The sequence below is a fragment of the Schistocerca serialis genome, chromosome 3 (assembly GCF_023864345.2).
Source record: "Schistocerca serialis cubense isolate TAMUIC-IGC-003099 chromosome 3, iqSchSeri2.2, whole genome shotgun sequence".
NCBI classification, from domain to species: domain Eukaryota; kingdom Metazoa; phylum Arthropoda; class Insecta; order Orthoptera; family Acrididae; genus Schistocerca; species Schistocerca serialis.
The window spans coordinates 838,448,373-838,463,551 of NC_064640.1; the positions used below are offsets into that span (position 1 = coordinate 838,448,373).

The 15,179-nt window shown below is 44.8% G+C and overlaps 1 protein-coding gene and 1 non-coding gene across 4 annotated transcripts in view; one reads left to right on the forward strand and one right to left on the reverse strand.

The window, feature by feature from the left end:
- Window positions 1-15,179, forward strand: part of LOC126470882 (organic cation transporter protein) — a 489,616-nt gene that overhangs the window by 375,736 nt on the left and 98,701 nt on the right. The window lies entirely within an intron of this gene.
- On the reverse strand, window positions 7,077-7,150 carry Trnat-ugu (transfer RNA threonine (anticodon UGU)). The gene has a single exon. It is a non-coding gene; the product is annotated as a tRNA-Thr (tRNA).

Consider the following 15,179-nt stretch of genomic DNA (forward strand, 5'->3'; position numbering starts at 1 on the left):
TAGCAACGGTCCTACAACACTCCCCTGCGGCACACCTGAAATCACTTTTACTTCGCAAGACTTCTCTCCATTAAGAATGACATGCTGCGTTCTGTTATCTAGGAACTCTTCAATACCATCACACAATTGGTCTGACAGTCCATATGCTCTTACTTTGTTCATTAAACGACTGTGGAGAACTGTATCGAACGCCTTGCGGAAGTCAAGAAACACGGCATCTACCTGGGAACCTGTATCTATGGCCCTCTGAGTCTGGTGGACGAATAGCGCGAGTTGGGCTTCACACGATCGTCTTTTTCGAAACCCATGCTGATTCCTACAGAGTAGATTTCTAGTCTCCAGAAAAGTCACTATACTCTAACATAATACGTGTTCCAAAATTCTACAACTGATTGACGTTAGAGATATATGTCTATAGTTCTGTACATCTGTTGGACGTCCCTTCTTGAAAACGGGGATGGCCTGTGCCCTTTTCCAGTCCTTTGGAACGCTACGCTCTTCTAGAGACCTACGGTACACCGTTGCAAGAAGGGGGGCAAGTTCCTTCGCGTACTCTGTGTAAAATCGAACTGGTATCCTATCAGGTACAGCGGCCTTTCCTCTTTTGAGCGATTTTAATTGTTTTTCTATCCCTCTGTCGTCTATTTCGATATCTACCATTTTGTCATCTATGCGACAATCTAGAGAAGGAACTGCAGTGCAGTCTTCCTCTGTGAAACAGCTTTGGAAAAAGACATTTAGTATTTCGGCCTTTAGTCTGTCATCCTCTGTTTCAGCACCATTTTGGTCACAGAGTGTCTGGACATTTTGTTTTGATCCACCTACCGCTTTGAGATAGGACCAAAATTTCTTAGGATTTTCTACCAAGTCAGTACATGGAACTTTACTTTCGAATTCATTGAACGCCTCTCGCATAGCCTCTTGAGGGATATCGTGCCAAATACTGTCCAACTGGCGCATTAGATCGTCGAAATTCCGAGTTGATAGGAGGGTCCTGCCCATATTGCTCAAAACTGTGTCTGGCAGCTCACTGAGTGGAGTAGAATTGTCTTTAGTGATGCGTCCCGCTTCGAAGTGAGCCCCAATAACCAGCGAAGACGTGTCTGGAGATGCCCACGACAGCGGTGGAATGCCAACTTGATTGTCATCCATCATATGGCCCGACAACCAGGAGTGACGCTACGGGGTGCCATTTCCTTTCCTCTGGTTTGCATCCGCGGCCCACATTCTGAACAGCGGTACTTCGACGACATTTCACGAGCCGTTTTGTTGGCCTTCATGGCAAGCCAACCTAGGCTTACATTCCAGCAAGATAATGACTGCTCTCACACGGAGGGAGTTTCTACTGCTTGTCTTCGTGCTTGCCAAACTCTGCCTTGGCCAGTAAGGTAGCAGAATCCCTCCTCAATTGAAAATCTTAGGATCATTGTGGGCAGGGCCTTTCTACTAGTTCGGATTTTTGACGATATAACGCACCAGTTGGACAGTATATAGCACGATACCTCTCAGAAGGACATCTAACAACACTGTCAATCAGTGCCAAGCCAAGTAAATGCCTGCATAAGGGCTAAATGTCGACCAATACGTTATGGACTTGTTCATATTGTGAAGCGCTCACTCTTGAATAAATCATTCAACTTTTCTGAAATTGTAATCATTTGCTTATCTGTAAATGTACGCCACATCTGCCGATTTCCGTCCCATACGGGTAATTCCTTCATGGTGGGTCGTTTTCTTCTTGTCTCAGAATGTACGCTATTGGCCATTAAAATTGCTACACCACGAAGAAATGCAAATGATAAACGGGTATTCATTGGACAAATATATTATACTAGAACTGACATGTGATTACATTTTCACGCTATTTGGGTGCATAGATCCTGCGAAATCAGTACCCAGAACAACCACCTCTGGCCGTAATAACGGCCTTGATACGCCTGGGCATTGAGTCAAACACAGCTTGGATGGCGTGTACAGGTACAGCTGCCCATGCAGCTTCAACATGATACCACAGTTCATCAAGAGTAGTGACTGGCGTATTGTGACGAGCCAGTTGCTCGGCCAAAATTGACCAGACGTTTTCAATTGGTGAGAGATCTGGAGAATGTGCTGGCCAGGGCAGCAGTCGAACATTTTATATATCCAGAAAGGCCCGTGCAGGACCTGCAACATGCGGTCGTGCATTATCTTGCTGAAATGTAGGGCTTTGCAGGGATCGAATGAAGGGTAGAGCCACGGGTCGTAACACATCTGAAATGTAACGTCCACTGTTCAAAGTGCCGTCAATGCGTACAAGATGCGACCGAGACATGTAACCAATGGAACCCCATACCATCACGGCGGATGATACGCCAGTATGGCGATGACGAATACACGATTCCAATGTGCGTTCACCGCGATGTCACCAAACACGGATGCGACCATAATGATGCTGTAAACAGAACCCAGATTCACCCGAAACAACGACGTTTTGCCATTCGTGCACCCTGGTTCATCGTTGAGTACACCATCGCAGGCGCTCCTGTCTGTGATGCAGCATCAAGGGTAACCGCAACCATGGTCTCCGAGCTGATAGTCCATGCTGCTGCAAACGTCGTCGAACTGTTCGTGCAGATGGTTGTTGTCTTGCAAACGTCCCCATCTGTTGACTCAGGGATCGGTACGTGGCTGCACGATCCGTTACAGCCGTGCGGATGAGATGCCTGTCATCTCGACTGCTTTTGATACAAGGCCAGATGGGGATGAATTGGTGATAAAGACAACACAACACCCAGTCCCGGAGCGGAGAAAATCCCCGACGCAGCCGGAAATCGAACCCGGGCCCTTTAGGACGGCAGTACGTCAGGCTGACCAAGGCCAGAGGTGGTTGTTCTGGGTACTGATTTCTCAGGATCTACGCACCCAAATTGCGTGAAAATGTAATCACATGTCAGTTCTAGTATAATACAGGGTGATTCAAAAAGAATACCACAACTTTAAAAATGTGTATTTAATGAAAGAAACATAATATAACCTTCTGTTATACATCATTACAAAGAGTATTTAAAAAGGTTTTTTTTCACTCAAAAACAAGTTCAGAGATGTTCAATATGGCCCCCTCCAGACACTCGAGCAATATCAACCCGATACTCCAACTGGTTCCACACTCTCTGTAGCATATCAGGCGTAACAGTTTGGATAGCTGCTGTTATTTCTCGTTTCAAATCATCAATGGTGGCTGGGAGAGGTGGCCGAAACACCATATCTGTAACATACCACCATAAGAAAAAATCGCAGGGGGTAAGATCAGGGCTTCTTGGAGGCCAGTGATGAAGTGCTCTGTCACGGGCTGCCTGGCGGCCGATCCATCGCCTCGGGTAGTTGACGTTCAGGTAGTTACGGACAGATAAGTGCCAATGTGGTGGCGCTCCATCCTGCTGAAATATGAATTGTTGTGCTTCTTGTTCGAGCTGAGGGAACAGCCAATTCTCTAACATCTACAGATACTGTAGTCCAGTTACAGTAGCACCTTCGAAGAAAAAGGGACCAAAAACTTTATTGGCTGAAATGGCACAGAAAACGTTCACCTCAGGCGTGTCACGTTCATACTGAGTTGTTTCCCGCGGATTCTCAGTGCCCCATATACAGACGTTGTGACGGTTGACTTTACCGTTAGTGTGGAAAGTTGCTTCATCACTAAACACAATCTTTGAAACGAAAGATTCATCTGTTTCCATTTGAGCAAGGATAAAATCACAGAAATCGATTCTTTTAATCTTATCAGCTGCAGACAGTGCTTGAACCAATTTCAGACGATAAGGTTTCATAACTAACCTTTTTCGTAGGACTCTCCATACAGTTGATTGTGGAATTTGCAGCTCTCTGCTAGCTCTGCGAGTCGATTTTCCTGGGCTGCGAACAAATGCTTGCTGGATGCGTGCTACATTTTCATCACTCGTTCTCGGCCGTCCAGAACTTTTCCCTTTGCACAAACACCCATCCTCTGTAAACTGTTTATACCAACGTTTAATACACCACCTATCAGGAGGTTTAACACCATACTTCGTTCGAAATGCACGCTGAACAACTGTCGTCGATTCACTTCTGCCGTACTCAATAACACAAAAAGCTTTCTGTTGAGCGGTCGCCATCTTAGCATCAACTGACGCTGACGCCTAGTCAACAGCGCCTCAAGCGAACAAATGTACAACTAAATGAAACTTTATAGCTCCCTTAATTCGCCGACAGATAGGCTTAGCTCTGCCTTTTGTCGTTGCAGAGTTTTAAATTCCTAAAGTTGTGGTATTCTTTTTGAATCACCCTGTATATTTGTCCAATGAATACCCGTTTATCATCTGCATTTCTTCTTGGAGTAGCAATTTTAATGGCCAGTAGTGTACGTTGGAAAATAAGGTTTTGTATCAAAAGAGCGTGGAATAATATGGTGTATTGGAATCATGAATAAAACCACGGAGCTTTTAGAAAAAAAATGTGTTCCATTTCTTATTGAACGCCCCTCCTATATAAGGGCCGATAATTTTCTCCCCCTCCAAGTAGACATTTTAACGATGTAGAATAGTTGTGTGCATATAAAACAGATGCAGGTTGATTGCCGTAAGACACACACATGATTACAGATCTCTCATCGCTGACCAATCATCAGAAGCATCATAAATAGATCTGGGGCTAGCAGTCATATCGCTTTCGGACATAATTCCACAAAATGGTCATTCCCACAACGGTCTTAAACCTTCCCCTATTACTCCTTTAAGTATTGTTAACGTGTTACACATACGCAAAGAAAAAAGTGGAAATGAAGGAGAGAACAAGAACTGGAGTATTTGGCGGAAACAGCTAGCATAATAGAAGAATTTAAACTGTTACTGGGAAAAGAGTAGACCACTGCAGCAATGAGGGTCAAACGGTTCAAATGGCTCTGAGCACTATGGGACTTAACATCTATGATCATCAGTCCCCTAGATCTTAGAACTACTTAAACCTAACTAATCTAAGGACATCACACAACACCCAGTCATCAAGAGGCAGAGAAAATCCCTGACCCCGCCGCGAATCGAACCCGGGAACCCGGGCGCGGGAAGCGAGAACGCTACCACACGAATGAGGGTCAAGCGTACATATTACTTTAAACAGTGTAATGATAACTTTGGCTATGACTGTGGCATAGAGAATACCAGCAGTTACTGTTAATAGCAATGAAAAAGGGACATACGTTGGAGTTACGACAGAAATCTGTGGATCCGTGGACGTTTAGTATATTAGAGAGTATTAAGATTTTTTCCACCAACAGCCATTCACATTTGTATTCCTTGAAAAAGGTACTTACAGTACATCAAAATATGGTTTCATCAGCGTGGGACTCTCACCAAGTTAGATTAACAGAATATCCAAAGAAAAGTAGTCATTTACTATTGTCAAGACATATTGGGCCCACAGTAAACAGTTCGGCATGTATCACTCTACACAACACATCGAAAGGTGGTACGGCGGTATTATTTCGCCAAATGAACAAGTTCATGTACCGTTCCAATGGTCGGATATACACAATACACGGTTTGCCGATAACCAGTCGTCTTTCAAAACACATGTAGCTTGTTTTTCAGCACATGTGTGATTATAAATGTCTGATCGCTGCGACAGTCGCAGCATTATGGAACTTAATACTATGGCAGAATTGCTCAGCTGAATGCTTAATAGCGTTCTGCGCTGTGCCCACTGGAGTCATAAGAATACACTAGAGACATCAATGCCGTGACACTGTACGTTTTACTCCGAAAGGGAAAAAAAGCGAGCAATAATCATTTAAAGCGCTGAGATGTATCCAGTAGTTGTAAATAAGATAAGGCGCAATCGAGTCATCTGTCGAGAATGACTACTAGTTATTGCGGATTTTTTTTTTTTTTTTTTGCTCGCTTTGCATAGGATAAAAACGAGGCGTACGTAAACGGAAAATTTAACTGAAGCGATCAAAGCCTTTTGTACTACACCTATGGATGGAATGGTTGAAATGGCTCTTAGCACTATGGGACCTAACATCTGAGGTCATCAGTCCCCTAGAACTTAGAACTGCTTAAACCTAACTAACGTAAGGACACCACCCCCGCATTATGACATGTCCACCGTCATACTTCACAGTTGCTTTCAAATTTTTTCTTGAAGCTCAGTATTTTGTCGCCGACAAACCGTCATCCTCCCATGAGATTGAAATACGTCAGCAAATATAACGTCATTTCAGCACATATTGTCATCTCTAACATACTCTTTGGCAAACAGCATTCTCTTTCCTTGAATTATTTTACTTGTGCAGGGCTTCCGTCTTGCAATACGGCCGTGAAAGTTACCTCTTCTGAGCATGCTGCGTATTTTGCGAGATGCACCTTCTTCCCGATGTCTTTGGCAACGTCAGTAGCGAGTTTTTGAGCACTTAATTTGGGGTCAATTTTCGTTTTTCGGATGATATAACACTCTTCTCCGTATGTTTTAGATTGTCTTTCTCCCGGAAACCTTCTGCTTATATATATATAAAAAAACTGTACTTTTCTTCATTTGTAACATTCGAGCGTTCTTATGACAGGTTTTGCCTTTAGCGCTGTGAAAAGTTACTAGCTGCCGCTGTTCGAATGTACTCCCTCTTCCTCTGAGGCCCATCATTACTTCAGCTGTACATACCACTCTACCTCGCTAAATGTTTATGCCCGCAGTGTCCGTGGCTTCTCCACACACAACCCCTGCAGAACAACTGAGTGTGTCCGAATAACGTTGTTGACGTACGTTAATGGCGTTCTGATGTTCCAGGGTCACTGGTTGTCCTCTGTTTCCCAAACGTAAACATTTTACCGTGGTGTTGACTTTGTCGAACATGGATATTAACAACTAGTTTGCCTGCACACTATTTTCTTTGAACCATAAGGCCAGTGTGTCGCTAAGCCTAGTTATTAATGAGTGTCCGAATGATTACGCGAGTTATTGTAGTTGATTTAGAAATTTTTTTAATAATCTGGATAAATGATGACTAACTGAAACCCTCAGCTGCCGACAGGTGTTGTTGATATACCTCGATGTGGACAGCTGAAAATGTGTGCCCCGACCGGGACTCGAACCCGGGATCTCCTGCTTACATGGCAGACGCTCTATCCATCTGAGCCACCGAGGACACAAATGAATAGCGCGACTGCAGGGACTTATGCCTTGCACGCTTCCCGTGAGACTCACATTCCCAACTGTCCACAATTCTACCTATGTAATGTACCTTATAGAGATTTGCCCATACACTCATTACTCGCGCACGCTTTGGCGATTCCCGTAACAGTGGCCAACCCGTGCGCCTTCGCACAGATGAAGGTCAATCATATTTTAACTATCTTTGATACCTGACATCGCCTAGATTAATTTACAATCGGAATCCATGACAACCTCGCTAGATTTTTTCTAATTCTTTGCTGCAATAAACACGCCACTATTATTGGCGACTAACCTATTCCCACGATAAATATTCCAGTCTGAACTTAGGACACTTGCTGCATTTATCGTTATTAAATTAAATTGATGTGCATAACAGTGAATGAAATGAGCATTGCCGTAAACTACTTTTACTTTTTTGCAATTTTGTCAAATAAAGACATGGTTGGAGACCGTGGCTTTTATATGAAATAAATTGTTGATGGTGTACAGCAATCAGCCACAAATTGGATTTAGGTTACTTTATTTAAAAAGTACCGTTACGAGTTTTGAATTTTTCATAATTCATCATCAGACGGTTTTCTCATGTTTTCTGTGGTGTCACCGCCAGACACCACACTTGCTAGGTGGTAGCCTTTAAATCGGCCGCGGTCCGTTAGTATACGTCGGACCCGCGTGTCGCCACTGTCAGTGATTGCAGACCGAGCGCCGCCACACGGCAGGTCTAGAGAGACTTCCTAGCACTCGCCCCAGTTGTACAACCGACTTTGCTAGCGATGGTTCACTGACAAATTACGCTCTCATTTGCCGAGACGATAGTTAGCATAGCCTTCAGCTACGTCATTTGCTACGACCTAGCAAGGCGCCATTATCATTTGCTATTTATCTTGTGATGCATGTAGCGTCAGACCGATGTTCACCAATTATGGATTAAAGTATTCCAGAAGCTGCGTACCTATTTTGCTAGTCTCTATTCCTTTAACTGTTCCAGACCTCACGCCAGCCTGCGTGAGCTTAAAACGCGTGCCTTTCGGCTTCCTCTCATAGTGGCTTGGCTGTCTTGCTAAGTCACAACATTTTCATCAAAACCAATTGTACATTGATTTCCTGTGAGTTGCCCTAGGATAAACAATAATTCACAATTATTAATGTGTAACCAAATGGGTGCAATACATATTCGTGTTGGAATGAAACCTACATAAGATGTCCATCTGGAGCATGAGTTTTTGCAGATTTCTTGCAATTAAACACATTTCATAAGCCGTCTGGACGGAAAACAAGATTCAACATGTCAGCGAAGAGGTCTCGATATCGAGGCATTCGCAGGCATGTCTAATAGGCAGTGATCATGCACTGCATGAAGTTCATGTTACCTAACCTCTCGCCTTCTACAACATAATGAACGAAGTGTCCCAGCAACGACATACCGGTATGGGTTTTCGAACGTGGAAAGAAGGAAGAATCTGGGCGCAATATGATGTCCGTCGTGAATGCAGTCTCAGAAGATCGAGAAAGGATGGCCAGCTGTGTCCTGATCCAAGACCAGTTTGCCATATGACCCCCACAAGTAAAGCGATGTCGTATCGTATCTGGAGACCGACAACGACTACATAAATCCGTGTCACTAAGCCCAATACGGAAAAGTCGCTCTTTCGTTGGAATCAAGTTATTTACTACCTTATACCACGAGGTCGCTACGCGCACCGGCAAAATCCAAAGACTGGTACAGGCAAGGGACTGCTTCCCATCGAGTCTTTAGGAATTTCATTGTGAGGACAGGTCTCCATAAGATTTCAGCCCCCAAACACCTCATGGCGAGATAGAAGTCACGAATGTGTTTTAACTTAAAATTTATGCGACCGACATCAATAGGGGGTTCAAGACTAGTAGGACGGACACAGAGAAATAAATGACTCTTGAATGTGTGAATTTCATGAGTCATCGTCAAAATAGTACGCCGCACATATACACAAGTGGCCATTAAAATTGCTCCACTAAGAAGAAATCCAGATGATGAAAGGGTATTCATTGGACAAATATATTATCCTAGAACTGACACGTGATTACATTTTTACGCAATTTGGGTGCATAGATCCTGAGAAATTACTACCCAGAACAACCACCTCTGGCCATAATAACAGCCTTAATACGCCTGGGCATTGAGTCCAACAGAGCTTGGATGGCGTGTACAGGTACAGCTGCCCATGCAGCTTCAACACGGTACCACAATTCATCAAGAGTAGTGACTGGCGTATTGTGACGAACCAGTTGCTCGGCCACCATTCACCAGACGTTTTCACTTGGTGAGAAATCTGGAGAATGTGCTGGTTAATGACAGCAGTCGAACATTTTCTGTATCCAGAAAGGCCCGTACAAGACCTGCAACATGCGGTCGTGCATTATCCCAGTATCGCAGGGATCGAACGAAGGGTAGAGCCACGGATCGTAACACATCTGAAATGTAACGTCCACTGTTCAAAGTGCCGTCAATGCGAACAAGAGGTGACCGGGACGTGTAACCAATGGCACCCCATACCATTACGCCAGGTTTTACGCCAGTATGGCGATGACGAATACACGCTTCCAATGTGCGTTCACCACGATGTCGCCAAACACGGATGCGACCATCATAATGCTCTAAACAGAACCTGGATTCATCCGAAAAAATGACGTTTTGCCATTCGTGCACCCAGGTTCGTCGCTGAGTACACCATCGCAGGCTCTCCTGTCTGTGATGCAGCGTCAAGGGTAACCGCAGCCATGGTCTACGAGCTGACAGTCCATGCTGCTGCAAACGTCGCCGAACTGTTCGTGCAGATGGTTGTTGTCTTGCAAACGTCCCCATCTATTGACTCAGGGATCGAGATGTGGCTGCACGATCCGTTACAGCCATGCAGATAAGATGCCTGCGATTTCGACTGCTAGTGATACGAGGACGTTGGGATCCAGCACGGCGTTCCGTATTACCCTCCTGAAGCCCACCGATTCCATATTCTGCTAACAGTCATTGGACCTCGACCAACGCGAGCAGCAATGTCGCGATACGATAAACCGCAATCGCGATAGGCTACAATCCGACCTTTATGTCAGAAACGTGATGGTACGCATTTCTCCTCCTTACACGAGGCATCACAACAACGTTTCACCGGGCAACGCCGGTCAACTGCTGTTTGTGTATGAGAAATCGGTTGGAAACTTTCCTCATGTCAGCACGTTGTAGGTGTCACCACCGGCGCCAACCTAGTGTGAATGCTCTTGTATGCTAATCATTTGCATATCACCGCATATTCTTCCTGTCGGTTAAATTTCGCGTCTGTGGCACGTCATTTTCGTGGTGTAGCAATTTTAATGGCCAGTAGTGTACATTGACACGATTATCAGAACTGACTATTTGTTCATTATAATCCGAAGCAGAAGTAGGCCGACTGAGTGAGTGGATCGAACAAGATCACCGAACGTGTCCACTTTCATTACATAGGAAGCAGGTTCCCTCTTGACCAGTATACACGACGCGGGCGCGGTAACTACACACGTGTAAATGTGATAGAATATTGCGTTTGACATGCATTTACACGGAACGAATTCCACTATAACACTGTAACCTGTGTTGAGTAGACCAGCGTTCACGGCGAACATTTCTTCACGTTACCATTGGAGTCAATATGTCCTTCAGAAAATTGTCATCAACTTCCGGCGGGAGGTTGAACACTCGAACATTAGTGTATTCGATTTCAGCATCTGCGAAGGACACCATACTAACGGAATTATCGCGATGCTCGAAGGGGCGTGAGAACCATGTCGCGACAGTAATCTTTCTACGTGAAGGGGATCCATAAATTTCACGTAAACCACGTACTCGTCTGCATCAAAATAAGCGGTGTGGACCTGATCAGAGTTCACATGAATTGTATCGACAAGCCAATCGCGGCTTTCTAGAGACCCGGCCTGCACTTTTCGCGTTATTTTATTAAAAGTAAAGCTCACAGTACCTTTTCGTGGAACACACGTGGGAACCATGGTAGCCATAGCGGAGCGGCCGACGCCGCTGCAAGTAGACGTACACAAACAGACAGTGAAGCCGCAGCGGAGGCACTGCGACTCACTCGGCAGACAGCACAACACTAACGAGGAAAACTCCACACAAGCGACTCTGCGGCAAGTGAAATAAACAAGAACCTTCCCGCCCGGCGCTCGAAGCGGAACTACGAGACCCCACGAATATTGCTTGCAGTTGTTGCACGTTGTATATTGGTCAGACCACAAAGACTGCAGGAGGACCGGTGTACTGAGCACAAGCACCACACACATTTACAACAACCTGCAATTGCAGAAAATTGCCTTGGCACCAGTCATTCTTTGGAATAGGACACCACGGAGATTCTGGCATGCACTGCTACATACTGGGTTAGCGTTACCAAGGAAGCAGTTGAAATTAAATTATCGAATGACCTTACAGATGGAGATTTTTGTTTAAATGCTATATGAACTCCTGCTCTATTCCTTTTCAAAAAAAACTAGCGGGCAGAGTTATTGCTACCTCACAAGTTGATTATTAATACTCAACATCAGTAACTTCTGACATCGGTCATTTTTGTACATGAAATGTACCGGGTGATCAAAAAGTCAGTATAAATTTGAAAACTTAATAAACCACGGAATAATGCAGATAGAGAGGTTAAAATTGACGCACATGCTTGGAGTGACATGGGGTTCTATTAGAACAAAAAAAAAACAAAGTTCACAAAATGTCCGACAGATCTCTTGCGCGCGTCGTTTGGTGATGATCGTGTGCTCAGCCGCCACTTTCGTAATGCTTGGCCTCCCAGGTCCGCAGACCTCTGTCCGTGCGATTATTGGCTTTGGGGTTACTTGAAGTCGCAAGTGTATCGTGATCGACAGACATCTCTAGGGATGCTGAAAGACAACATCCGACGCCAATGCCTCACCGTAACTCCGGACATGCTTTACAGTGCTGTTCACAACATTATTCCTCGACTACAGCTATTGTTGAGGAATGATGGTGGACATATTGAGCATTTCCTGTAAAGAACATCATCTTTGCTTTGTCTTACTTTGTTATGCTAATTATTGCTATTCTGATCAGATGAAGCGCCATCTGTCAGACTTTTTGGAACTTTTGTATTTTTTTGGTTCTAATAAAACCCCATGTCATTCCAAGCATGTGTGTCAATTTGTACCTCTTTATCTACATTATTCCGTGATTTATTCAGTTTTCTAATTTATACTGACTTTTTGATCACCGAGTATTCCCAGTTGCGAATATGAACAACTATCAGCTGTACAATGTAATGACGACAGTGAAAATTTGTGCCAGACCAGGGTTTCCCTCTTATCTTGCATTTAGGCTATCCGAGCTCGAGTCACGGGCAGACCCAAACTTCGGTATGTCGTCAACCATGTGTCTACAATCTGTACTCGTACATCCATTATGTATATTCCCATACAGGATGCAATATTCATTTGTACAAGAAATGAAATGGCTCTGAGTACTATGGGACTTAACATCTGATTTCATCAGTCCCCTAGACTTAGAACTACTTAAACCTAACTAACCTAAGGACATCACACACCGATGCCCGAGGCAGGATTCGAACCTGTGACCGTAGGAGCAGCGCGGTTCCGGACTGAAGCGCCTAGAACCGCACGGCCACAACGGCCGGCCATTTGGACATGCATACATGTCCAAAAGAAACAGGCGCTGCGGCGACTACAGCGCGATAAGCGGAAAATTCTGGTTCGAGTCCTTGGTCATATTCGCCGTTGTAAAACATTTTATCTGTGACGGCTATAGACGAATGTTGAAAATTAGGTTGACTGATAAGGTAAGGAATGAGGAGGTTCTGTGCAGAATCGGAGAGGAGAGGAATATGTGGAAAACACTGATAAGGAGAAGGGACAGGTTGATAGGACATCCGTTACGACATGAGGGAACGACTTCCACGGTACTAGAGGGAGCTATAGAAAGCAAAAAGAGGAAGACAGAGATTGGAATACATCCAGCAAATAATTGAGGACGTAGGTTGCAAGTGCTACTCTGAGATGAATAGATTAGCACAGGAGAGGAATTCGTGGCGGGCCGCATCAAACCAGTCAGAAGACTGATAACAAAAAAAGGAGTATTACATGGTAGTTCGGAATAACACAGGCACTGCAATATCATATTTATCCGCCGACACCGGGCAAGCGACTCTGTGTAGGGCGGTACGTAATGGATGTTCGAGTACAGGACGTAGACGCATGGTTGACGACATATGGAACTTTGTATACTTATATGGATATGGTGTCTGTTCTTTCAGACATGTCCGAAAGAACAGACACCATTGATGACCTGCAGCCGTCTAGAACGAAATTATAATTATATATTAATACCTTCAACTGCTGACTGGTATTGATATATATCAAGAGGGACAGGTGAAAATGTGTGCCCCACCCGGGACTCGAACTCGAGGTCTCCTGCATACATGGCAGATGCTCTGTCCATCTGAGCCACCGAGGGCACAGAGTACAGGGCGACTGCAGGGACTATCTCGCGCACGCCTCCCGCGAGACCCACATTCTCACCTTATAAGTCCACACACTACATTCGTAGTGTCCCTACCCAACACACTCATTACCCGTGGAAGACATTCTCACCAAGTCTCGTAAGAGTTCGGGTAATATATGTGCATCCACACATAAGAGGAAGGTCATGTCCGGTATTGCCAGAACTGTATAATTACATGGATATGTTGTCTGTTCTTTCAGACATGTCCGAACCAACCAGACGAAACGAGAGAATACCTCCATCACAACCAATATTTATGTATTGCCACTCTTCGAACGCGGAAGCGACCCTAAATAGTCTTCGAACAATTTGCCCATAGGCCACTCTTCCCGACTAGAGTGTAGTAAACCGTGATGGGCATTGCAATTAGGCTTCGCTGAACAACATTTATGGTAATGTGGGACAAATTTTCTAACATCAGGATTCAGGTGTCCCTTAATTTTCATGATGGCCTTAAAGGTTCCCAAGCGACCACCACATACAGAATTGTGAAAATACCTAAACACCGCTGGGACCAGTTTCTTAGGAAGGCTTATCTTTTAACCTTTCATCATAACAGCTACTACAACATAGAATTCCCTTGTTATTTGGTACCCTGCTACATCCTTTCCACTAAGGAGCTCTTGTTTAACATCCCTGAGCATCAGATCCCATTCCATCTGCTCCTCCAAGTTTCCGAACATTGTGGGAATCTGTGAGTATTACAACACAAACATGGTAACCCTCATCAGAATGCGCTATCTCAGGAGGCTCGGCGAATGTTCAGCTCGATGCGTCTGCCAATCGATTGTCAGGACCCCTTATATGCTTCACCACAAACCGGAAAGCTGATTTCTGGGCTGCCCGTTAGGCAATCCTATCGGTTTTCCAGGGCCTCGGATTGTCTGTTTCCAATAAGAATTGACGGTGTTCCAAATACATCTTAAGTTTTTCCAGTCCAAATACCACCACCAAAGCTTCCAACCATACACGGAGTATCTGATCTCTGTCCCTGACAGAACCCTCAAAGTATAGGCGACTGGCCTACGGTCCCCATCAAAATCCTGTAACAAAACAGCAACCACTCCGGAATTGGAAGCTGATAATCGAGAACGGCTAACACAGGAAACTGCTGTGCGCTTGCTTCATAATGTCAAAGGCAGACTGATGGCTATTGGATCACCTGAGTGGTTCTCTTCTACGACGCTGTCGGTTCAAGGGAGTGTCTAGTTGGACAAAATTCTGCACAAACCTACTAAAAATATTCACCATTCCGACGAACTGGGTAATCCTCTACTTATTTCGAGGTGGCGGAAATTTACGCTACTGGCTATTAAAATTGCTACACCACGAAGATGACGTGCTACAGACGCCAAATTTAACCGACAGGCAGCAGATGCTGTGAGATGCATAGCTTTCCAGAGCATTCACACTAGGTTGGCGCCGGTGGCGACACCCA